Raw genomic sequence first — 24509 nt, forward strand, 5'->3', positions numbered from 1 at the left:
GCACTCTTTGGCTCGTTGTTAAAGAAGCAGTCCCACTCTTCCCAATAAATGGAAGAAGGATCTCCAATACTAAGTCCGGAGACTTAGTTACACAAGAAGCAAAGGCAGGTTGAACAGAAGGTCACAGAATGTCTTTGTGGAGGTACATGTTACTTGATAAGTGGAAGAAATGATTTGGGTCAGCCTCCTGAGGATTCAGTATACCCTGTGATTAATAGTGGAGCCAAACGAAACATGTAATCTTTCCTAATTCACAAATAATGGTGAATGAGCTCAGAGACCAGTGACCTCTTCTCATTAGTGGTCTTTGGAAACACATAACCTTGGACCCATGTTTCATTTGTGAGATCCATCTACCACCCCCTTCTAAGCAAGCTATCATAGATTGGTGCTGTCAACCAGCTATCACCACCGAGCAAGTTCCCAAATCTCTCTCCAGCATGAATGTCTGGTATTACTTCATTCTGCTGCTTACATCCATCCTGTTTTAATCCAAAGTATGTGCTCTAACCTGGTCATTCACTCAGTGCTAATCAGAAAACAGCTCTCATGTTCCAGCTTGATGCTATGAATCTGGTTGAAGACGCTAAGCTACCTAGAAAGCTCACTTGGGAACTCGACCCATTGACTGGCCACCATGAGCTTGGCATCTGAGAGCCATCACTACAAGGTAATGGAAGGCTGCTTGAGATGTCTCTAACAACTTGCTGCTCTGCAGCCTGGCTAAGCCAATCTGGAGTCCCACAGTTGGGGCCTATGTGCAGTAAACAGTTTAAAAGAAAGCACGTGGAGATTGGATTAGCGTGATGGCTTATGGGAAAATCTATTTTGTAATTTTTACGTTATGTACATTGGTGTTTTACATGCATGCGTGAGGAAGTCAGATCCCCTGGAACAGGAGTTACAGACAGTTAAACCTGCCATATATATGCTGAGAATTGAACTCATGTCCTCTTGAAGAGCAACCAGTGCTCTTAACCACTGAGCCATCTCTCCATACATACCCCCACCCCCCACCCCTCCCTCCTGGCTGGGAAATCTTAAAGCCACAGAATTGGGAAGGAAAAACATTGAGGAGACATACTGGGTGATGAAAATTAAGTGACACTGGAACTGAAGATGCTGGTTTTGTTTGCCACCAAGTAACCTTGGATAGATTACATTAAAATTTTAACATAGTGGGCAGGTTTGAACTATGTTTTATCCTGTTCTTCTTAGATGTAGTGTCCTTAGGCTGACACTAGACAGCAAACAGAGAAGGTGGTGTTATCTCTACGGTACAGTTGTGGAAACTGGAGTGAGGTACAGGGGTTATTGATGTTTTCAAGGTCACACAGCAAGTCACTGTTGGTATTTGGTCTCAAACTCAGACCTCTGTAAACGTCAAGTCCCATATTCTTTCCACTGTAGCAGGCAGCCCCCACAACTCTTGACCTCTACAGACCTCACTCTCCTCATTTGCAGAAATGAGACATTTGGCTCAGAATACCAGTAGACCAGTCCAAGTTAAAATTCTGTGTCTGATGAATCACTGGCTGGAAAGGACTTTAAGAAATCACTTAGTCATATTCCTCACTTCCAGCAGGCCTCTGTCGACTATTTTGAAAGGAAAATAAAGCCCTTTTTCTTACAACCAAGTGCAGAAAGGAGCCTGGCCCAGGAGAGTGTCTAAACACAGAACACAGTGAGGAATGAGAAAAAGTGACATGCCAGTGCTCAGTGGGAACTCTGAACTCTCTGAAGTTTGGGTCTTGCCTTAATAGAGGTGAGCACTGAGGGGCTAGGGTGTGGCTCTGTTGTAATAAAAGTTAGGTGGGTCTTCCTCCCAGCCCCATGCTCCCAGAAATAAGACTCAGACTCAAAATATATTTACAAATATCTTGGCCATACAGCTAGGCTCTTCTCTGACTAGGTCATGATTTAAAATAACCCATTTATTCTAATCTACATTCTGCCACATAGCCGGTTACCTGTGCTCAAGCACCATGTGTCTGAACTCTGTCGCATCTTCCCGGGTAAATCTGTCACACTTGGCACTATCCCAGAATCCTTTCTGCCTCTCGGGTGTTCCACCTCCTATTTCCTGCCTAAGCCATAGGCATGCAGCTTTACTGTTGACGGTGCCACATGCATACAGGCATAAAATAGTCTCTCTACAAGTTGGTAGAGTGCTTCCCGAACGTTCTCAAAGCCCTGGATTCAATAGCTGGCTCTGCATAAACCAGGCATGGTGTATATACCTATAATCTTAGCACTTAGGAAATGGAGGAAGAAAGATCAGAAATTCAAGGGCATCCTTGGTTATATAGAGAATTCAAAGCAAGTCATGGCTATATAAGACCCCATCTTAATGATAATAATAAAATAATAATAATAACTAACACTTTGTCAAGATCTAAAGTAAAAGAATCACTAACACACCTTACTGGGTAGGAAAGAATTACAAGACAGGAAGAATTAGGAGCTTTAGGGTTACTAAAGGCTCCTGGAGGATATGGTGATTGCAAAAGCAATGGGAACATTTCTGTTCAAAGAGATTGAGCCCTCTTTATCTGGTGGGAGGGGCAAGCAGGACACTATGCTCCACTTGTTCTTGGTTGGTTTGTACTGATGGATGTAGTGCAGAGAGCATGAGAAGGGACTTCACTTTAATACGCTGCCTCTGAGCACCTTAAAATGTCTTCCTTGTGCCCCAGCATGGTTCTCAGTAGCAAGAACCACCAGTTAGAGTCCACCCACCATGTTAGAAAATGACCAGCAACCAGACTTAATCAGATCTTGCTCATGTATCTTAGCTATAATCTTCAAAACATTAGTCATTTGTCCATGACCTTCCTCTTCCATTTCCAAGAAATTGATGTTATAAGCAGGACAATGGCTTGGCAGACAGAGGTAAGTAACTATTACAACTCTCTGATTGGCTTAGGTAAGCACTATGTACTCTAAGCCTCACCTGCTCACCTATGAAATGGGCTAACTATGCCCACATTAATGTTTGATATTCCTTAGAAATTAGTCCGGGAATAACGGTCAATGGGCTACATAAAAACTAGTTTGCATCATTAGGAAGAGTCCAGGTTCAGGCCATTTCTTAAAGCTATAAGGTCATCTATAATCTCTTCCTGTTTTGTCTCAATTCCATTCCCAACCTTAATGGAAAACAACTGTCTAGCTTCAATGTTCAGTGCTTTCAGACCTTTAGGACTATGAAGAAGTGAATACCTTTCCCTACATGAACAGTGCCCCTGACACTCTTGGTTACAAGTGACAGTCCCTGGAGTGATCTCCTCATCTATTTTGAGTCTGGACCATATCCTAGGGGATGCTTTGTCCTTTAAATAAGATCTGCTTTCATTAACATCTGTGCAGTCCTTTCATTAAGGCTTCATCTCAGTCAGTCTTAGTCTGGTTAGGTTGCTATAGCAAAATATCCCAGACTGGATGGCAACAGAAATGTATCATTCACAGCTGAGGTTGGGAACTCCATGACAAAGATTCAGGAAGACCTGATGGTGAGTGAATGAGTGGTCTCCTGCTCATGAGGTGGTGTTTCTCATTATATTCACACATAGAGGAAGGACTAAAGAGGTCCCTTGGCCTTCTTTTATAAGGGCGCTAGGAGGAAAAGCTCCTTTCTCCTAGTAATCATCTTGGAGCTAAGACTTTCAACACATGAGTTCTCCATCCACACCAACCAATCAGTATATCCTGGAATTCCCCACAGTCCCTCCTTTCCCTGTCCTCATTCCAAGGTGGCTTCCTGGTATTCCTCATCCTCCATTTCTGCTCCCCACACCCCTATCTCTGGAATGGACTGCATTCTCTCTTTCACCCTTCTCTCAAAGACAGATACTCCTCCCTAAGACCTTGTAGCTCTCTCCAGTTTGACCCTCTCAAGACATCAGCCCATCAAACAGGTGTCATATATGGCATATTAGGGTCAATGCCCAAATCTCTCAGCACATTTCTTATTTTCTTTGCAGTGGCCAGAACACTTTAGGATGTTAACCCACAACTATCAGACTGTTCTCCCATATCACAGAATATGAATCTACATAATCATGAAAGACCTTGGAATTCATCTGGTCAGTTATGTTTATTTTACACATGAGAAAACTGAATTACAGAAAAGCTAACTCCCTAGCCCCAAACTACAACTCTGCCCTAGACCTGGGACAGCTTCCAAATTCACCTACTATTGCTTTTCATGATCTTCATATTCTAGTTTGATGTTTATCCTGCTAGAGTTTGTACCTAGAGTGTTCATTACAGATTGAATTTTGAGGGCTTGGTCCTCAGCATGTGGTACTATTTTCAAGACTCCAAGAACTTTTAGGATGTGAGGCCTACCTGGCAGATGTAGATTCCTAGAAGTGTTCTTCTGAAGGTTTTATCTACTCCTGGTCAAAGCCTCAAGCCATTTACTTCTTGTGAGCAGCCAACTCTGTTCCTATTGCCACGGAAGGAACTGAGCTGCTCTGCTCTGCCCTCCCCACTGTGATGAACTGAAACCACGGTTCAAAAGAAATCTGGCCTCTCATTAGTTGTTTCTATCAGGTATTTTACTGGCAACCACGCAAAAGTAGTGAATGCAGCTTATTTGACCAGCATTTGTAAATCTCTCTCTCTCTCTCTCTCTCTCTCTCTCTCTCTCTCTCTCTCTCTCTCTCTCTCTCTCTCTTCACGTGAGCAAATTCAAAGGACAGACTTTCACAAGAAAGACTTTGTTTTGCTTTCTGTGAAACTCTTCTGCTGGACTTACGCATCTTTTTTCCTCAAGAACATCTGGTGATTGTCAACTTTAGCTCTTGGAATAGAAGAGTCGAGTCCCTGTAGCTTTCCTCTCTTTAGGTTAAATAACCCCAGCTCCTTTTGCTTTCCCAGAGTGGTTCTTCTCCAGGATGTTCGTCATCTTTATTTCTATCTGTTGAACTAAGTCCAAGGACTCTTTGCTTCTTAAACTGTGAAGTCCAGCACTGGACAAGGAAGGCCCATAAAGGTATGCTAAAATGAAAAGGGCCTCACAGTTCCTTCAAACTGTGCTTCAGTCAGTGCAGCCAACACATACAGCCATGTTTGAAGTGCTGGCTGGACCTCACGGGCTCGTTTTCAGCTTATTATCCTCGTTTGGCGAGACGTTGCCTATGTGTTTGTGATAATGATCATTTCCTCCAGGATCATCCAGAACTTTTCCTACTGAGCTGTTTTTTCCTTTGTCTCTTGCACTTCTCTAATTCATCAACCCATTGGGGACTCTAATCATGGTTCTTTTATTTCTTCATTCTTAACACCAGCTACTGTCCCACACAGCGTATCCATTTACTTCTAATGAAAGCAGACCCCCAAATACTTCCAGCCCCTCCAGCTCTTCTCCCTCATGGATCCAGCAAGTTGGTCCATCTCCCACCACCAGGCATTCCAGTTAACTATCAAATGAGGTTAGAAATTCTGAATGGAATAATAGAGCACCAAAGAGCCCTGTAGGACATTCATAGTTAGAGGCTACAATGTAGGTAAGTTTAAAATCACAAACTCGATCAGGTCTGTCTTGGAAGTTTACATAATTCTACTTTGGCCCCAAAATGTGATCATTATAAACATTTGGATCTTAGAAATGGCATTGTCCTTTATTATCTTCAACAATCCTTACACAGGAACTCACTGACACCAGGTGTGAGATGAAGAATTCAGGCTCAGTGAAATAAGTGATTCATAAGACTACACAGGGGCAGTACTCAAGGGCGCTGTCATTACATGCCTCAAGGTGTACTGTGTGACCGTTGTTTAAAGTCTTAGAACTTTAAAAGAGCAGTCCCCCTACCCCAAATCCCAATACCTAACAAGTAGTATGTTTATCAAAAATACAGATACTAGGACCAAGGCTTCAAGACATATTAATTTACTAACCTGAGTGGAACTCTGAAATATACAGTTTATTTTACTCTATTTTTATTTTTGCAAAAGTAATGAATACAGATTCTTTAACCAGCATTTGGAAAGGTGTCCCTTTTCTCTTCACTTGAGCCCAGGTTGGCCTCTAGGTTTCTATGTAGTAAAGGATGACCTTGAACTTCTAATCCTCCTGCCTCCACTTCCAGAGTGATAGGTGCATTATAGGAATGTACCACCATGGTAGGATTATGGAGTATTGGGGACCAAACCCAGTGTTTCCTATATTTTAGGCAAGCACTGTCCCAAGTAAGCTTATTTAGCCTGGATCAACATTTTATCAGGATATTTAGAAGGTCTAGAAGAGCCAGTAGACATACTTGTGAATCCTTTTTCCAGACCATACCCATTAAAGTACAACAGATTTGACTGTGTATACCACAATCGGGCAGAAAAAAAAGTCCCATAATCCAGACAGTTATGGTGGCTTTCCCAGCTCCCCTGCATCCATAGCTGTGGCTCTCAGAGCCATCCACCTCTCCTCTTCTGAGTCAAATATGCTTTGGGCTCCTTTTGATTTGTCTTTTTCTATTTGCATGTGTGGTGGTGTATGTGTTCATGTATGCATGTTTTCAGGCACAGGTGTACCTGTGAGAGAGTTCATATGTGTGTGTGTACATGCATATGGAAACTGCAGGTGGCTATTAGAATCATTTTCAGTGTTCTTCTACCTTATTCATTGAGTTAGCTTCCCCTCAGTCAAACCTGGAGCTCACCAATATGGCTAGTCTTGCTAGCTGGCTTGCTCTAGGGATCCCCCATCTCTACCTTCCCATCTTGAAATTACAATTGATTTGCCCAGATACCAAGAATTAATGAAGATTCTGAAGATCTGGACTCTGGTCAATATGCTTACATGGCAAGTGTCTAAAACACTGGCAACCCTAGCCCTTGAGGTTTACCAACTTTTCAGTTTTCTGCCTTGGCTTCCCATTTTGGTTGTAGATAAATGACCCTTGATTCTGGGCTTCTCTGTAGCTCCCAATCAGGATACATTTTCAACAATGCCTTAAACTAGACCTGGTCCTGAATGCTGGACAGTCTGATGACTTTCAGAAGTCTTACACTGGTGCCCCTTTAATTGCAAGCATTCCCTCTCCTAGTCAGGCTTTCATTGTTGTGATTAAACACTGTCCTAGGAAGGGTTAACATGGCTGTGATGAGCACTGTCCCGCTCAGGATGACTATTGCCATAAGGAAACACCATGACCAAAGCAAGTTGTGGAGGAAAGGGTTTATTTTCCTTACATTTCCACAACACTATTCATCACCAAAGGAAGTCAGGACAGGAATTCAAACATGCCAGGAACCTGATGGCAGGAATTGATGCAGAAGCCATGGAGGGGTGCTGCTTACTGGCTTGCTCCTCGTGGCTTGCTCAGCCTTACTTTCTTATAGGACCCAGGACTGCCAGCCTAGGGGTGGTCCCTTCATGGGCTGAGCCCTCCCATATCAATCACTAATTAAGAAAATGTCCTACAGGTATTTATTCAGCCCAATCTTATGGAGGCATTTTCTCAATTGAGGCTCCTTACTCTCAGATGATTCTAGACTGTATCATGTTGACATAAAAGTAGCCAGCACACCAACCTTAGTATCACTTACAATGTATGCTGAAGAAATCTTGATAGCCAGTTCCCTCAATTCCCTTAGCTAAGATGAAAGCACATTGTTCTTTACAATCCAGGTGCTCTCATATACTAAAAGAAGGCTGAGGTCTAGACATACTTGGGCACCTACTTGGGTACCAAAGAGTGTGCTGACTCCTTCCCATGAACTGTGTCTTGTTATCTTCTTACTGGTACAATACATATTTAATATGGTTTTCTGTAATGCTCTTAAGGCACCTAGAAATGAATTATAAATAGCAACAGAAACCCACAATCTACCAGAGAAAGTTGGTTCTTCCAGGTACAATGAGCAAGATGTGTTAGGCCAGATTCATTTAGCAGTCTTTCACCAAAAAGGAGGTTAAGTCTGGAAGAAAAGAAATTACCTGAGCTCAAAGCAGATTAACAGCATGGTGGAAAATTTACATGGAAACACAGTTGAACTCCCAGTTTGTGTTGACAGGGCCCATCATTGCTCCTTTCTGCATTCCTTTTCCAAGTGTGGGGCGTCTTTTTTACAGCATACTTGACGCTTCCTGTTCTCCATCAGAAACATCCAGATTGTGGTTGTTGGACAGGAAACAAAAATAAACTTTGACAGCAAATAGCACTGCCAAGTGTTACCCTCTCACCTTGGTCTCTGCTATCTTGTGACACCCGGAAAAGAAATTTCTAAGCGTAAGTGTCCTGAGAGGCTGTCAGACGTGTGCCTCGTTGTCCCTTTAGCAAATGTGAGGGCTTTTGGAGAAGAAAACAAAGTGCTTGAGACTGGAGAGACAGGGCTGTTTTGAGCCTCCATACTGACTAGCCTCATAGCCTTAGAATACAGTCAATTTACAAAACTTTAAGGGATGTGTGTATGTGTGTGTGTGCACGCACACGCATGCATGCACGTGCATGTGTGCTTTTATTTTGTCTTTTTGTTGTTGTTATTATTTTTAAAGAAACTGTTACCTGCTGTGTGTAACTTGAAAGACTATAGAACAATACTAATGTTAAGTGACTTATTAGAAGATCTCAGAGCATGACAGGAGATTCTACACCCTACCTGTGATTAGGTCAAGTTCCACACAAAGAAACAAACAGGCTGGTTTGCTAACCACAGTGGAAGAATTGCATTTGGGTGGAATTCTTATCCAGATTGCATTGTCTGACTTGAGGATAATATATAGGAAGCAATAAGGGTTTGTTTGTCCGTTCATTCTTTCTTTCTTCCTTTCTTTCTTTCTTTTGGTTTTGCTATTAAGCTACAGAGAACTTGCCATCTCAAAACTGGCTTAACAGTGTTAACAGTTATTGCAGCCAGTTCACCAAGATGGCCTGCTCTAAAGTCTTTCTTCTGTTTAGCATATATGAGGATCACAGTAGGCCCAGTGGGACTTCCCTTAATACCAGCACACACAGGCAGCAAGTTACACACCCAGACAACCAACATGTCCTGAGAATGCACTCTGAAATGTTACCCACTGGAAAAGCAAAAGTCCCCTTTGCCAGTGAACCCTGTTAGGAGAACAGGCCCCATAAAGCTACCTGAAGCATCAGAGATTTCCCACAATTGAGTTCCCATAAGCAGCTCCCAGGGGTTCAGCAAAACCTTGGAAATAGAAGCACAGATTTTCTCCTAATGACTTTTCCCTCCTCCAGTGTTGGTTAACCTGTATACCAGTGCCATGACAGGGAGCTTCCTCACACTTAATTCCTTCTTTGTTTAATAATCCTACAACAGCACTAGTTATCATCCTTGTTTCCTGATTAAGGAGCTGAAGCCAAGGGAGATGGAGCATCTAACTTTCCCAGGCTCATATAGGAGGAAATGACAGAACTAGTGTCCCAACCTAGATTTGCCTCATGCCAGAGCCCGTGCTTCCTGGATGTCATTCTTTCAAAACCATTTGGTGTCTCCAGAGAGGGCACTAGTTGCTCAATAGTCCCATAGGCTTCAACATCAGGCAAGCACTCTCTAGATACTAGTATCTTTCAAAGTATTTGTGCAACACTGACTTTGTCCCAAGGATTTACATGGGTTATAGACTGGAATCCTGCAGTCAGTAAGTTGAGCACAGTGTCCTTGCTTTACTGGCAACCTAGTTCCCTTACCAATATTTCAGCATTGCCCCCCATGACCCATAGGCCTATCTGACTATGGTAAGTGAACAGGGCCAAAAAGACATGTGGCCATTGTAAGAGAAAGGAACACAGAAATGGAAGCCCAGAATGGGTGGGCTTCATTGTTCTTGATAACTCAGCTCATTGCTTTTGCTTCTGGACTTGTTTCTAAAAAACAAAAACAAAAACAAAAACAAAAACAAAAACAAAAAAACTTACATAGTTCCTTTCAATAAAGTAGAGTGACTTCTTGTGTGTGTGTGCATGAGAAGTAGATTCCCTTTTTACTTTTAAATGTCAACATTGAAATTACTTAGCCTTTCAGACCCCCAACATCCCAGTGTGGAAAACAGAGCAGCAGTAGTCTACATCCAAGTGTTATCACAAAGATTGAGTAAGCTAGCATCTACTATCCTAGAGTATACACTATGGTGTACAGCATAGCACTTAGCCTGAATTACTAACTTCGCCTTTCAAATGGTAGTTGTGATTCTCTCAACTTACCTCACTCAGCCATTTGCTCTTCATGCATAGATATGATGATAGATCCCCGAACCAAAGCATGCCGCCCCAATTACCACCTTTAGGGAAACACTATTGTCTTATGGGCAAGACTTCAGTTTCTTTGACTCTACCAGTAGGTAGAGTAGATCATTCTGTTTCACCACTCCCTGTGTGACTTCAAGTTATTATTGGATTTCCTTGGCTCTCTTCTTTAAAAAAGGGTGTAAATAATCCATCTTTCTCAGGTCTGGGGGGGGGGTGGATTCATTCATATCTGATTAGTGCTTTGAAAATGTGTGACACAGAGTAAGTCCTCGGTAAACATTAGATGCAGTTGTTAACATTGCTATTGTTGTGGTGGTATTGTCTGTGATCTTAGTGGCTTCTTGCAGGTTCTCTAAAATAATTGAATATGGTTAACTGTGTAGGCAGGGCGCTTGTAGGGAGCTAAGTGCTGACCCCATTAGCACCAGTCACTAACCAGCCTGGGCAAGGGGCGGGAATGAGGATTATTGAAGTAACATATGGAAAACGCTTTTAGTTAGCTCCTGGGAGAGGGAAACAGCAATAAATAAATACAAGGAATTATTAAAAGCTAGGAGACGACCTCACAGGGATGCTGAGCCTTGTGTGTTATTTGCTGTTTTAAGAAGAAATGGGCAAGAAGCCAACTTTATCCCCAGGTGACAAAGTGGTCTACTGGCTGCTGTTCAAGGGACGGAATGTGTTGCCTCACCTCGCCAGATGTAGGCCCTCCAGTCTCCACTTGTGTGCAGGTCAGCTCAATTGCCCATAGAGAAGGGCCTAGATCTCCCACTGGTTGCTGTGTCTGCCCCCGTATACCCCACCCCACCCCTTTCATCTCAACCCCAAGATTCTCCTTTGAGTAGCACCAGCAGAGGCAGGGTTAAACATTCTAAGTCAGAACCCACCAAGTAAAATATTGGCAGTGAACCCCCTTGGGTGCCAGTGTATATGACCTAGAGGCCACCAGCAAGCACAGCAGGATTCCAATGTTAGACTGGGACAAGCCCCAGGCTTCACTGCCAAGCCTAGACAAGCAAGTGGAGTGCGCTGAGCTCTGTCATTTTGGAGTTAACAGTCCTTATTTACAAGTTTACCACCCACCCCTGAAGCATTCCTCTCTGCATAACCAATCTACACACTACAATGAAATAGACTTAAGTCGGCTCCAGCTATAGCTTGTGAAGTGGTGGGCAGGACATATCCAGGAATGAATGCAGATGTGGCCCAATGCCAGCACAGGCTTGTGGCCTCTGGCTTCCCCCTCGATATCAGTGGCATCAAATTACATTGCAGGGCTCCAAGCGATAATTATAGGAACAGCCTTTTTCTCCTGGCCTTGAAATAAATAGCACCTTAACCCAGAAGTCTGGTGGTATGAAGTGTTAGGAGATAAGCATGATGCTCTCTAAGTCTTATCATCAAGAATTAGCACGCCTTGACACAGAACCTTTTTGTTTCTCTGGTGAGAATGCAGTTTTTAAAATACTGACCACTTCTGCAAATCCTGATTCCAGCCCTCAAAACTACCAAAAACTTTAAGAGAGTTATTCTAGTAGTATCTAAAACCAATGCATATGTGTAGGCGCCATGAAACCATGGAGAAGTTAAGTTCTTCAGCAAACTTTACCAAAACAGTTTGGGAAGGGAAAAAAAACAACAAAATTGAGACGTCCACAAATCCAAAGATAGTATTATCTCTCCTCCTTATTCTAACAGTCTCCTTATTACTGTATTAATCATTACAGATGTATAAATATTAGAATTAAAATATTTTCTCTTAACATTTTATAAGGATCCAGCTAGTTTATATCATTAAAAGATCCCTTTTTATTTAATCAAAATACAAAATGCATAAGAAACGCCGATTCATTTCTCATAGTCCAATGTGTTTTTCTAGCTCATATACCTTTTGTAAAAGAGATCAGGATTAATTATTAGAAAAAAATTTTTTTACAGAAAATGGTTTTTCTAAGGCTGTTGGGACTCAGTCTGCATGTAACATAATCACTTGGCCAGAGGGTGACAGGCGCCACACCCTCACAGAAGTATGACTGCCCTAGACAGGTTTTTATTTAGGTCCTTCCTTGTTAACCATTTGATTACAGTGCATGCCTCAATCGAGAGAAATCTTGGAGGGGTGACGTCATTCAGTTGATAGAGTGCTGGCCTGGCATGCGCAAAGCTCTGCCTCAAAGCTGCAGACAGTGGAGCACACCTGTAATCTCAGTGGAGAAGAAGGATGAGATAGCCTTTAACTATGTAGTAAAGTTGAGGCCAACCTGGGCTACATGAGACCCTATCTCAGAGGGAGGGAGGGAGGGAGGGAGGGAGAGAGGGGGGGTGCAGGTAGGAAGAAAGGATAGAAAACAAAACAAGTCTGTGCATGCATTTGCATTGAAAAACTGATAGCCTTTTCCTATCTATTGATGTTAATCTATTAACCTATGAATCTATGCTGTAGAACTAGGTCACAACATTGTTTGCCTTCTATCAACCCGCTGAAGTAGCACCCCCCCCCCCAGGTCACTGAAACAACCCCATAAGCTCTTTTCCTCAGTTATTCCTGCTAGCTAGAGCTCCCTAGATTGTTCTCACAAAGGAGGAGGCCGAGCAGTCCCCAGTAGGTGCTCCAGAGATGTTCATCTGACATAGCAAGTTTAGCATTTAAATTTCCCCATATTCATTAGAAACAGCTGTCTTACTACTTAGAGTAAAAAAATTAGAAATCTGTGCTATAAAGAAGGGTCATTTTCTCAAATGAACCTTTTCAGTGTAGGGAAAGACCAGGGGTCCATATTGTCAGAGGTGAAAATGCTTTGGGTCTTTGCAAGTACATTAATATGAGGGAATGCCCTTAGAAAAGAAAACATAGATACCATTTACCTGGAGAGAAGAGACTGGCCAGTTATTAATCAATCTGAGTGGGGAAATCATTTTTTGCAGATAGGAATTGTTTTTGCTTACTGTTGAATCTGGTATGAACATAGTTTAATACCAAGCATCTGCCTTCAGGATATCCCCATGCATATTCACAAGTATTCTGTCATATGCTGATGCTGTTATCTTTATTTTTTATAGAGTTAGAGTGAGGCAAATTGGTATTGCCATGTTAAAATGAGCTCACCTTATTCCACAACTCCCTAGCCCTGACACCTCTCAGCTCTGGATTGCGGTTTGTTTTCCTCAAAGTTGTGTGATTGAGGAGCTAGAAACTGGCTTCTTGGTGTGGTTTGCTGAGTGTTTATCCTCCCTTCTATACCATAACTAGCTTCTCCCCTTGCCAGGCAAGGCTGGTAAGGTCCCAAACAGCCCGGAGGATGGAGGCGCGATTCCTCTCTTTTCTGTGAGAATGTTTGGGGATTGATAGGCATCCTGTTTCCTCCGGGACACTGACTCCATACAGAGTCAAGCGCTTTTTCCAAAGCTTTTGCTTAGTTGTTGAGTGAATGCTATCCTAACGTGTCACATTCTACATGACCTTGCTTATGGCATGGTGTGGTATCTTGCACCTTTTCTGCAGCAGGATTATAAAAAAAAAAAAAAACTCTTTGCATCAGTAGATCTAGCTCTAGGGTTGTATATGTATTGGGTGTGGGATGTGGGGGCAGCGAGTAATATGCCACAGTATTGCCTTCTGTAATTCTTGCTATTGCCATGTGATCAGAAAGCATGCAGTGCCTTTTGTGGCAATGTGAGGCTTTGTGGGCAGAATGAAATATTACAAATATATTAATATACCATTCCATCGATATCAAATGGGAAGAATGTAGAAAATCAATGCTTTCATGCCTCCAAAGTCAGAGTCATACCTTCTGAATATGTTTTCTACACCTCTTCCTTAACTAATGTAGTAGTAAAAGTAGTAGCAGCTACCTAGCATGGCTACATAAAATTCATCAAGCTCACATCAGATTATAAGCATACATTACCTCCTTTAATCCCCATTACCATAGGACAGAATAACAGACATAAAAAAACATGGATTTAAGAGACCACAGCAGGGCTGAGGAGGACCTGGGAGAAAAGTAACTGTTTTGCAAGCATGGGGATCTGAGTTTGAATTCCCAGAACTCACACAAAGCTGGGTACAGTCGTGCATGTCTGCAGTCCTAGAGCTTGGACATCAAGATGGGGTGAGCGAGCGCACACACGTGCACACACACACACACACACACACACACACATATATATATATATAAACATACTTAAAACAAGATCACAACACACATACACAAAGATACACACACATATATAAACATACTTAAAACAAGATCACAAGAATATAATTGGTCTCGCAAGTGTGTTTCGTGAGCAGTGAAAAGGCTTAGCCAGTTAAAAGTATTTGCTGATAAACTGAGCTCAATCCCTGAAACCCACATGATGCAAAGAGAGAACACTCTCTAGTTGTCCTTTGAAGCCCAATGGCGCGCTCTTCTCTCTCTCTCTCTCTCTCTCTCTCTCTCTCTCTCTCTCTCTCTCTCTCTCTCTCTCTCTCTCTGTGTGTGTGTGTGTGTGTGTGTGTGTATGTGTGTGTGCATAAAGTTAAAATTATTGTTTCTCTTCTGTGTCTTTGCATCTTGTGAGTATATCAAAACCTTACTTCCTAGAAATGAAACTGGAAGATCAAATAGCACACATTCTTAGAGTTGCTGTATACTTCTATGAGGAGCACCCAGAGGCCCTAAATCCATGTTAGCCAACAGCAACTTTCAAGAAGTCTGAGCACATGCTTTAAACGTGCGTGTCTTCCTAGTGTAGGATCATGCAGTTCCCCAACAGAAACCTACACCCATCCCTGGCCACCACCTACACTAGGAACAGATGTATTGCAATATTACAAAGTCCAGTGATCTATCTTTATTGCCTTTTTTATGGAAAGGAGCACTGAATATTCTGAGTAGCTCTTTATGCTTTGCTTTTTAAAAATGATGGCATTTATTCATTTGCTGGGAGTAGGGTCATGTATACAGGGCACAGCGCAGGTGTGGAAGTCAGATCCCTGAATGCAGACGTTGGGTCTCTCCTACTCTGTGAGTTCCAGAGGTCAAACCCAGGTCTTTGGGCTTGGCAGTAGGCATCTGTACTAGCTGAGCCATCATCCCACTACCTCCCTACAGTTTCCATGCCTTTTATTACATATAGCATGTACATTCTGATGATGCTAATGTACTTACAAGTGGCTTTCTAACCATTTAAATATATGACCCAAAGTTTGGGAAACCACTATGCACTGGGGTGGGGAACACTTTTGGCAGATGATGATTTAACTTAGCTAATTGCATTTGGGAGATTGATGCAAATTGCAAAGGGTTCAGAATGAAGTCAGTCTGCTGACTTAGGACTGATTCTATAGCGACGGTTCTATGAATCGCTGAAAAGTTATTGTGAAGGGATCAATAAACCCCTTCAAGAGCTGTGCAGAAAGGCTCTTCCATCACCTCCTCCACACACCAGCTACAATTACATTATTAGGCTCCAGCGTGCTGGGCAGACTCATTTCTTCAGCTTTTAACATTGCAGTAAATGACCTGGCAACAGATTTAACGTTTTCCTTTGTAATGTTCAATGCTAACTCTTTAGTCACTGGCCAGAACAATTTCTAATCCCACCAGAATTTTAGAGGTATTAAGGGCTTTGGCTCTGATTCACTCAGAAAACATAATGATGTTTCCCAGGAAGAAGAGGGAGGGGGCGGGCTGGGGAGGAGGCACTGCCATTCTCTTGGGTGACTTCAGTCTGGTTAGAGCAGTGTGAGGTCAAGCGGGATATGATGCTTCTCCCTGGCATCTCTGTGCCACAAAGGTGCAAGCAGGAGAATTGCCAAGACTTTGAAGCCAGCCCACCTGCGCAGTGGCTTTCAGACCAACCCAGGCTACAGAAATATACTCCTCACCTCTTCGTCAGAAGAATTTACAATCGATTCCTGCAAGCTGACTGACCTTTGACCGCCACAAGAGCTCAAACACACATGAAATAAACCAATAAATAAATAAATAAATAAATAAATAAATAAATAAATAAATAAGGACTGGTGAAATGGCTCAGGAGTTCAGGGAGCTGCTTGCTCTGCTCTTCTAGAGGTCTTCAGTTCTATTCCCAGCATCCACATGGTGACTTACAAGCATCTCTAATGAGATTTGATGCGCCCTCTTCTGGGATGCAGGTATACATGCAGATAAAGCACTCCTGTCTGCCAAACATGCAAATAATTAAACACATGTAAAATAACAAAACAACAACAGTAACAAAGACGACCAGGGATGTGATGACTAAGGCATAGGAGACAGGAGCACCCCTTCTACCTCCAGATAAACTATCAGCCTAGCCCAATTGGTGAGTTCTGGGTTAATAAGGGACATGTTCTCAAAAAACAACACTAAGCAAAACAAAACAAGAAAAGGCTCCTAAGAACCAACACCCAGGTTTATCCTATGGCTTGCACAAATAAGTACACCTAACTTCTGCACACACAGGCACCCTCCCACAGACACTCAAGAGCTTCCACCATCCCACAGCCACTTAGTATGAGCCCTTCCCCAGTGGTTTGCCTTCAATATTCTTCACTTCTTAGCACTGAAACTAGATGGTGCCTGGGATCGATAGGTAGAGGCAGCTAACGTAGGTACACATGCTGTCTCTGGAAGTAAGGGTCAGGATTATCCAGTTGAGAGACAGCTTCCCATACACACAGCACCACAGTCGCAAGTCCCTTCTTTAGAGAAAAAGCACATTTGTGTCTCAGTCATATTTACGAGTGACAGTCCTACTATCTTTGGTCGATATATATAAGAAGAATATTGGGGGGGATCTAAAACAGATAATCAGCAGAAGAGTAAAGGGTAGGATAGAAAGCTATCAAACATACACACACAAAATAAAAGATAATTCTCAAGAATTATTCCCTAGTCTAACAGCAACCCTTTAGGAGTTTCTTTACTACTCTCGGGTGTGCCATTGGAAACTTAAATTACACCTCACTGGATTTGAACTTAGCATGTGATTTCCTAACAGAAGCATTTGTAAGAGTTAGAGGTTCAGGATCCTTGACATGAAGCTAAATATGATCCCCAGGAACAGAAGTGGGAAAACACGTACAGGCAGTTTCTATTAAAAATGATTAAATACAGAAACCTTGTTATTGGAGGAGAGTCTAGATGTCAGATGTTAATGTATGAATTTATGTGATAGTTTTCTTTTTTTAATTGCAAACTATGAAGTCATTTTTAAAGATATATTTTCACAACATAACCTGTTTACAAAAAGGAAATAATGCTGTATATGTTTATGTGTCTGTGTGTGTATTTATGCATATGTGTATATGTGTCTTTGTGTCTGTGTGTGTTGAATGTAAGCTTCCTTCAACAACCAATACATCTCCAATAAACAGATCTTATTAAAGGGCCCCTAGAAATCTGATGCACTATATTGATTAAGTAAGGATAATGGAGTACATCACAATTAAGAGGGCTCTGATATTTCTTAGCATCCAGCACACTAGACATTACATGCTTCCTACAATTTCATGTCGCAGCCGTCACCATCTACTAAATAAAAAGGTACAGTCCTAGTTGGCATAGCTTCTCAGTCAACTATCCTGAGCTATTGAGTTCTCTCAGCATTAGAAAGATTGAGAACCAGTGTTCTAGATCTTTCGAAATTGGCCTAACAGTTTTAAAAATTAATGTATTTATGTCTTGTGTAAGTGTACGGGCATAAGCTCTCAGGCGCCATAGAATGTGTGTAGAGGTCAAAAGGACACTTGCAGGATTCGGTCCTCTCCCTTCCCTTGTCCCTCTTCTTTCTGCCACTGTGCCAAGTATGCACAGTTCCTCTGGCCACTTCTCCTGTCCCCACATCCCATCTTGTCTCAGGAGCTCTAGAATTATGGGCTCAGCCACGGCATCCACCTTTCTCTGTGGGTTCCATGGTTCAAACTCAGGTTGTCATGTTGTTACCTACCAAGCCATCACTGCACCTGATCTGACCAGGATTTTGAGACCAACTCCCAATTAATGGACCAATGGCACACACAAAGCCTTAGGGATACCAGGGTCATGTTTGGCCAAAGAAATTAAGTGAAGGCACATCCGTGAAACATGAGTTACTGGTAGCATGCTACCTCCCACTTTTATCTATTACCAAGTAAGATGCTTTTAAATTTTCCCTAGCATGGAGTTCATCAAAATGATACGATCATAAGAACAGGCTCTCATCATGCACACAGACTTGAGATGCCAAAGAGAGATGCAGCAGAAGCAGAGGTGTTTTACTTTACATGTAAGCTAGCCTCATCATCCACAGGGCTTCCTCATCCACAGGACCTCCTCAACCACAGGGCCTCCTCATCCACAAGGCCTCCTCATCCACAGGGCCTCCTCATCCACAGGGCCTCCTCATCCACAGGGCCTCCTCATCCACAGGGCCTCCTCATCCACAAGGCCTCCTCATCCACAAGTCCTCCTCATCCACAGGGCCTCCTCATCCACAGGGCCTCCTCATCCACAGGGCCTCCTCATCCACAGGGCCTCCTCATCCACAGGGCCTCCTCAACCACTGGGCCCAGTCTAAGTACTAACATTGTGTGGCTACAATCAGGGGATCAGCTTTTGCAGTGTGTCGGAGAATCTGTTAGGAACTTGCTTCAGGATGTTAACGTTAGATGCTTAATTTAGGTAGTTGTGTACATAGATTTGTGGTGTGCATGTCTGTATGTGACTGGGTGTACAAGTGTGTGTGTGTGTGTGTGTGAATGTTGCTGCATATATTTTATGGAGTCCTTTGCTGTAGAGCAAGCATATGCAGATGTTAGTATCAGTAACATTTTAAAATATCCAAATACATCAATGTGATTTGCTATTGTACAGGAATGTTATACTTTCTTTCAACAAATGCGTAACATATGCTAAAGCCTTTTTCTCCAGCTCCGCACTCCTCCCTCAGTAACACACAGGATTCAAAGATGCCTTTTGTTCTATGGTAACGGGTCACAGTATGTTTTTTAATTAGTAACATTTTATTTATTCATTTATTTTTGCCTTTTGCCAAGTCTATATCACTTCTAGTGCCACTTTGTATACATCGTATATTGTGACATCACTAAACCTCTGGGACACACAGTGTGGAAGCATTCTGTCTGTGATGGTACACTTCCAGGTAAAGGAAGGAGTTCTAAGTATAATACTTTTATCATAACATAATAAAACCATCTCTCTGGGTTATTTTCCAAAGACAAAATTTTAACTCTGTAAGTCATAATACAAATTCTCACACTTAAAAAAAAAATCTGACCAAGTTAGAATGAAATGTCAGCCTGAGACAATTTGTCCAGAACAACCACCTGAAAGGGAAATGACATTTTATTCGTTATTCAAATGCCCAGCTACACTGACCTATAATTAATCCCGACTTCCTGTTCTTCCCCACATACCTGAGGCTCCTCCCTGCTTGGGCAGTAGCTACGCCCGGGAGATCTGAAGACACGCACTGAGAGGCAGCTTTCTGGGAAACCACCTCACTAGTCTACAAATTTGAAAGTATGTACTTGATCCAAATGGCGGGATGAGGAGAAAGATGTGATTTAGGAAATGACCTGGGTGACCAATGTGGCTAGAATCGGGGAACCAGCTTTTGTAAGGTGTCTGGGAATCTGTCAGGAACTCACTTCAAGGACTGTGTAACACGTTTAATCTAGGTAGTTGTGTACATAGGTATATAGTTCGTGTGTGTGTGTGTGTGTGTGTGTGTGTGTGAATGTTACTGCACATATTTTATGAAGCCATTTACTATCCAGGCAGAGAGTCACTGCAGGGCCCTGAGTGCTGTCTGACAGCGATAAAATTCCTTCCACCCCTAAAGTTCCCTCTTGAGTTGAAAGCATGCTCTCTTCAATAGTTACTTCATTTAATATAGCTCTTCTTGGAAAGCTAACTTCTCTGCATATGGACTTGTAGAAGGAACATAAAATAAAGAACATGGGAAAAATATAGAGGAGACAAGGTGGCTTTGAAAGAAGTTAGCTGTGAAAAAGCCTTCACTTGCAAAAAGAACATATTCTCTACACAGACTTTCTGACTGCAGGGCCAGTTTAACTATGCATAATCAGCTTGGCTTAGGTGTTTGCTCTGTGGTCCTGGAGATACCTAACTGGCCACACTAGAATGATGTTAGACTAGTGGAAAGCCAGCAAGCTGTGAGAGGAGGCCATGAACTCGCCCAGCCTCTGACAGGACAGCCACCGATCAGAGCAGAGGAAGCTACTCTCCTTTCCTCAGCTAAGGAAAGGAGTCCCTTTCTTCATCTGATAGAGCCTCCACCAACTGCCACTCACTTGGCAGAGTGAGACAGGAAGAAAGACCTCTTGAATGGCAAAGGAGCCACCTTTTTTTTTTTTTTTTTTTTTTTTAGAAAGCAGTATGAACAGCTTTTGTTCCTTGGCCCCTGTTGCTATCCTGCTCCTGCCTCCGTTTGCATCTAATCAAGAGCATCAAGCAGCAGTGTCCTTAAAGCAAGACACCAAACCAGAGGCATTTTAGATGAAACATCCTTAACTTTGCTTGTGGAGAAAGACACTCTCCCACAGAGGAAGGAAGCCGTGCTCAATGTCATTGATTATTATTAGGAGTAGACATACAGCTAGGCTTTCTGAGAGGCCAGACATGAACTGCAGTTTGCTTCCTGCAGTTTCAGAGTTGAAGACACCAAGGAGAGCCAACATCCCTTTTCCCATTTTGGCTTTGGGCCCGTTAGGTTTCATAAGTCTGAGGTAATCGGTGTAGTTGGATGGATAAGTTCCAAGAGCATACATGATTGACAGCAGTGTCTAATAAAACATCTCCCATTTTATCCCCTTTGGAACGTCATCCAAGTTACAACAATAGCTAATAAGTACCTGCCATAACTATAGCAACGAAATCGCTGACTGTGCACCTCTAGCTGTTTTGATGCATGCGATGTCTCGTTCCCAGGCTCCGTAATCCATTCCTTCCCCCCTCTGAGGGCTTGGAAGTATTGAGTACAAATTTTCACAGTGTAGCTTTGAAGTACAACTTGTTGGTTCATGCTGACTTATTTGTGTGCTTGCGTAGAGAAGTGGTGAGAATGAGCTGATTTTTAAACTAACAGGTGTAACTTGAAAAGTCTGTAATTGAATGACATGTGGTGGGGGGGGAGTAGGAGAGAATCTTACCCATCCCCCACCACACCCTTATATTAAAAATTTACACCAGGTACTAAATGCCACTATCACAGTGTGAGATGAGATCTTAGTGATAATTCAGTTCACCTTTTTCCCAGAATGCGTCTCACACTACTCTGGTCCTTTCGCATGACAATCAAAAAGCACAGGTTCCATACTCAAATGTGATTGAGTCAAATGCTCAGTCCAAGCCCTTAGGAAGTCCTGTAGTGGAGCGAGATGTCTAGTTTTGTTGAACTCAGGGTTTTCTAAATGTCTCTGGCTACAGAACTTTCCAGTGTTACTGGTCAACCTGTGGCAGTCCTAGTTTTCTGGGACCGATTGGAGGAAACACTAGTCAAATCCATTTCAGATTTCACATTGCAGTAAACTCAGATCACTATGGCCTTAGCACCTGCACAGGCTGGGCAGAGGAAGACCTCCTAAAGCACACACTAGGTCCTTTCTACTGCACCACTGGTGTGGAGTGTTAGGACTGATCTAGGATTTTAACAGCTTGGGCAGCATAATATTTCAGTATAGATTTAACTTGAGTACTTTTATAGTTGCTTTGTAAGCAAAATAATGAAATAACTCTGTGCTCGTAATGTGTCCTCACGAAACCATCATTCATGCTCAAAAGAAAATAAAATCCCTTTTAGACTTTAATCATCTGAATTGGTCCAGTCTCCCCCTACCCTTTTGTTTGTTTGTTTTGTTTTACTTGTTTGTTGTTTTATTTTTGTTTTGTTTTGTTTTCATTTTTCCCCTAGAGAGATAAAGTGAACACTGAGGAAAGAACTGCTAGCCATACGCTTTGGTTTAGGTCCATAATCTATCTTATCTGATTTTCCTGGGCTTTGGATTTCAAAAAGCCGGTTCGTTTATTGGTCCTTTTGGACAGTTAGGTTAAAGTACATCTGTCATCCACATAGATTTAGTTATTGCCCTTCAAGCCAAGCAATCATGAAATTATAGCCATAGTAAATTTAAACAAGAAGTCCTTTCAGTTCCTCCAGCCCATAAATCCACATGACAGAATAAACATGGTGCATCTTGTGGTTAATGTGAGCGAGCACATGTGAAAAATTAAGAAATCTTTGGTGACAAGACAAAAATCACTCCATAAAAATTAATTAGTGTTTAGCTGAGGACATACAAACTGCAGCACTTACAGATGGCGACGGACTGACGAGCAGTGAGATCAGACAGAAACAAAGCTCACGCTAGGCCCGGCTTGCCGCTTGGTTTTGAGGGTCTCATGTTCATGGCAGAGTCCGACCATCCCTTAAGGAGAGCAGGTCATCTAGACCATTCTGAGTTTCTCATCTCCTTTAATCTTCATCAGAATGGTGTTGAAGAAGTGGTTGCTATAGTTCTTTTCAGATGTGGACTTGAAGGGAGCATGTGCCCTTGGGGAGAGGGGACAGCTCAGCACTGCTCAGCTTGTTCCCTCATTGGCACACCTTCAAAGACATATCATCCCAGTCACCAATGGAAGTCATGAAAAAGGAAACTAACTAACTAAATGAATAAATAGAAATCAAGAGGCATCTTTTCAGCATAATAATACTTTCCCATGAACACTAAGAAAGTGACTTAGACGAAAACATAGAATCTCTACTGTCTTCACAAGATTTTATTCGGTACAGGAACATTTTCCTGTTCCCATTAACTGGTGTCTTTAATTCACCACATTGCTTAGCAGCATTAAGAGCACATTCGTCAAAATTCGCTAGGGAAGCTTTTTGCCTTTTATAAAATCAGATTTGTTTCGTTTAAAAGCCACGTGTTTAAAATGTGGCACGCAGAAACATTTCCGTGACGTGTAGTTGTGGTTCCATAAAATATAGACGGTCAGAGGAGACTGCTGCTCATAAAATCTATAGTTCTTGCTGAATGGTAGCACTGGAACGGAATTGCCAGTCAGCTCAAAGCCAAGTGATGCTGTATGTGACGTTAAAGCATAAACCGTGAGTATGTTACAACTGGGAAGTCTATATTATGCTTTGGTGGTGTGTTTGTGGTTCCTCTTATTTTATCAGTTGGATTTATTCTCATAAAAGTCAACATTCATAGTTCTGTCATGGAGAATCCAGGTGTCCTGAGCATTTACAGACAGATACCCTGTAACCATGGGCTTTTTCACCCAAGCCCCAGTTCCCGAATAACGACTCAGAGTTTTGTATATTTATTAATAAATGTCTAGGCCTTATTATGCTAGGCTTGTTCTCTGACTAGCTTATAACTCAATTATCCTATTTATACTATTCTATGCTTGCCTCATGGCTGGTTACCTTTCCTCATTTTCACATATTCAACTTCCTCTGAGTTTAGGTGGTAAAAACTCTCATGCCTGACTTTCCCAGAGTTCACCTCTCTCTCTCTCTCTCTCTCTCTCTCTCTCTCTCTCTCTCTCTCTCTCTCTCTCTCTCTCTCTCTCTGCCTTATGCCTTCTAATCCTGCCTCAGCATATTGGCCATCAGATTTTTATCGACTGGTGGTGCTTTCACACAGTACATGAGAGATTATCCCTATAATACCCCAGTTCCAACATAACACTCTGAGCCTCACTGCCAGTTGGCTATGCAAGAGGAAGACCATTCAGGGAGATAAATGGTTAAATTTTCTTCTACCAACCAAATATGGCAAGGCTGGGCAGTTCTGAGGGACAGCACTTGGCTCAGAAGCATCTGCATCCCCCTGGATTTCTTCCTTCTTCAACCCAGTCTGACCTGTGAGCAAGCCCAGGGCTACAGACAGACAGACAGACAGACACCCTTGAATTCACAGTAGAGCAAGGTTCCCCTCAGCCTCACTTTGAAATACAGAGAGTGAGGAGTGAAACAGGGAGCCACTTGATGTGAAGCATCTCCTCAGATTTCAAGCCAAGCACTTCCTGCTGCTGCTGCCAGCCTATGAACCTGGGGTGCTTGGCATAATCAGACTTTTAGGTTAGAGTTTGTAGGAGTAACTTGGCACTGAGGGGAATTGTCCAAAAAACGGAATATATACATTAAAAACTTCACTCAAAACCTAGCCCAGAATAATATGAATACGCTTTTCGGTAAAGCTTTAAATATTTCAGTTCTTTTTACCACCTATGTTCTACAACTCCCTTATGACCAAAAAGAGAAACT

General features: G+C 42.4%; 1 protein-coding gene across 2 annotated transcripts in view; it reads left to right on the forward strand.

Moving 5' to 3' along the window:
• The window catches only part of Palld (palladin, cytoskeletal associated protein), a 406494-nt gene that overhangs the window by 168458 nt on the left and 213527 nt on the right, over window positions 1–24509 (forward strand). The gene's annotated exons all lie outside the window — the stretch shown is intronic.

The sequence above is a fragment of the Mus caroli genome, unplaced genomic scaffold, assembly GCF_978045245.1.
Source record: "Mus caroli unplaced genomic scaffold, Mus_caroli_1 scaffold_10, whole genome shotgun sequence".
Lineage (NCBI taxonomy): Eukaryota > Metazoa > Chordata > Mammalia > Rodentia > Muridae > Mus > Mus caroli.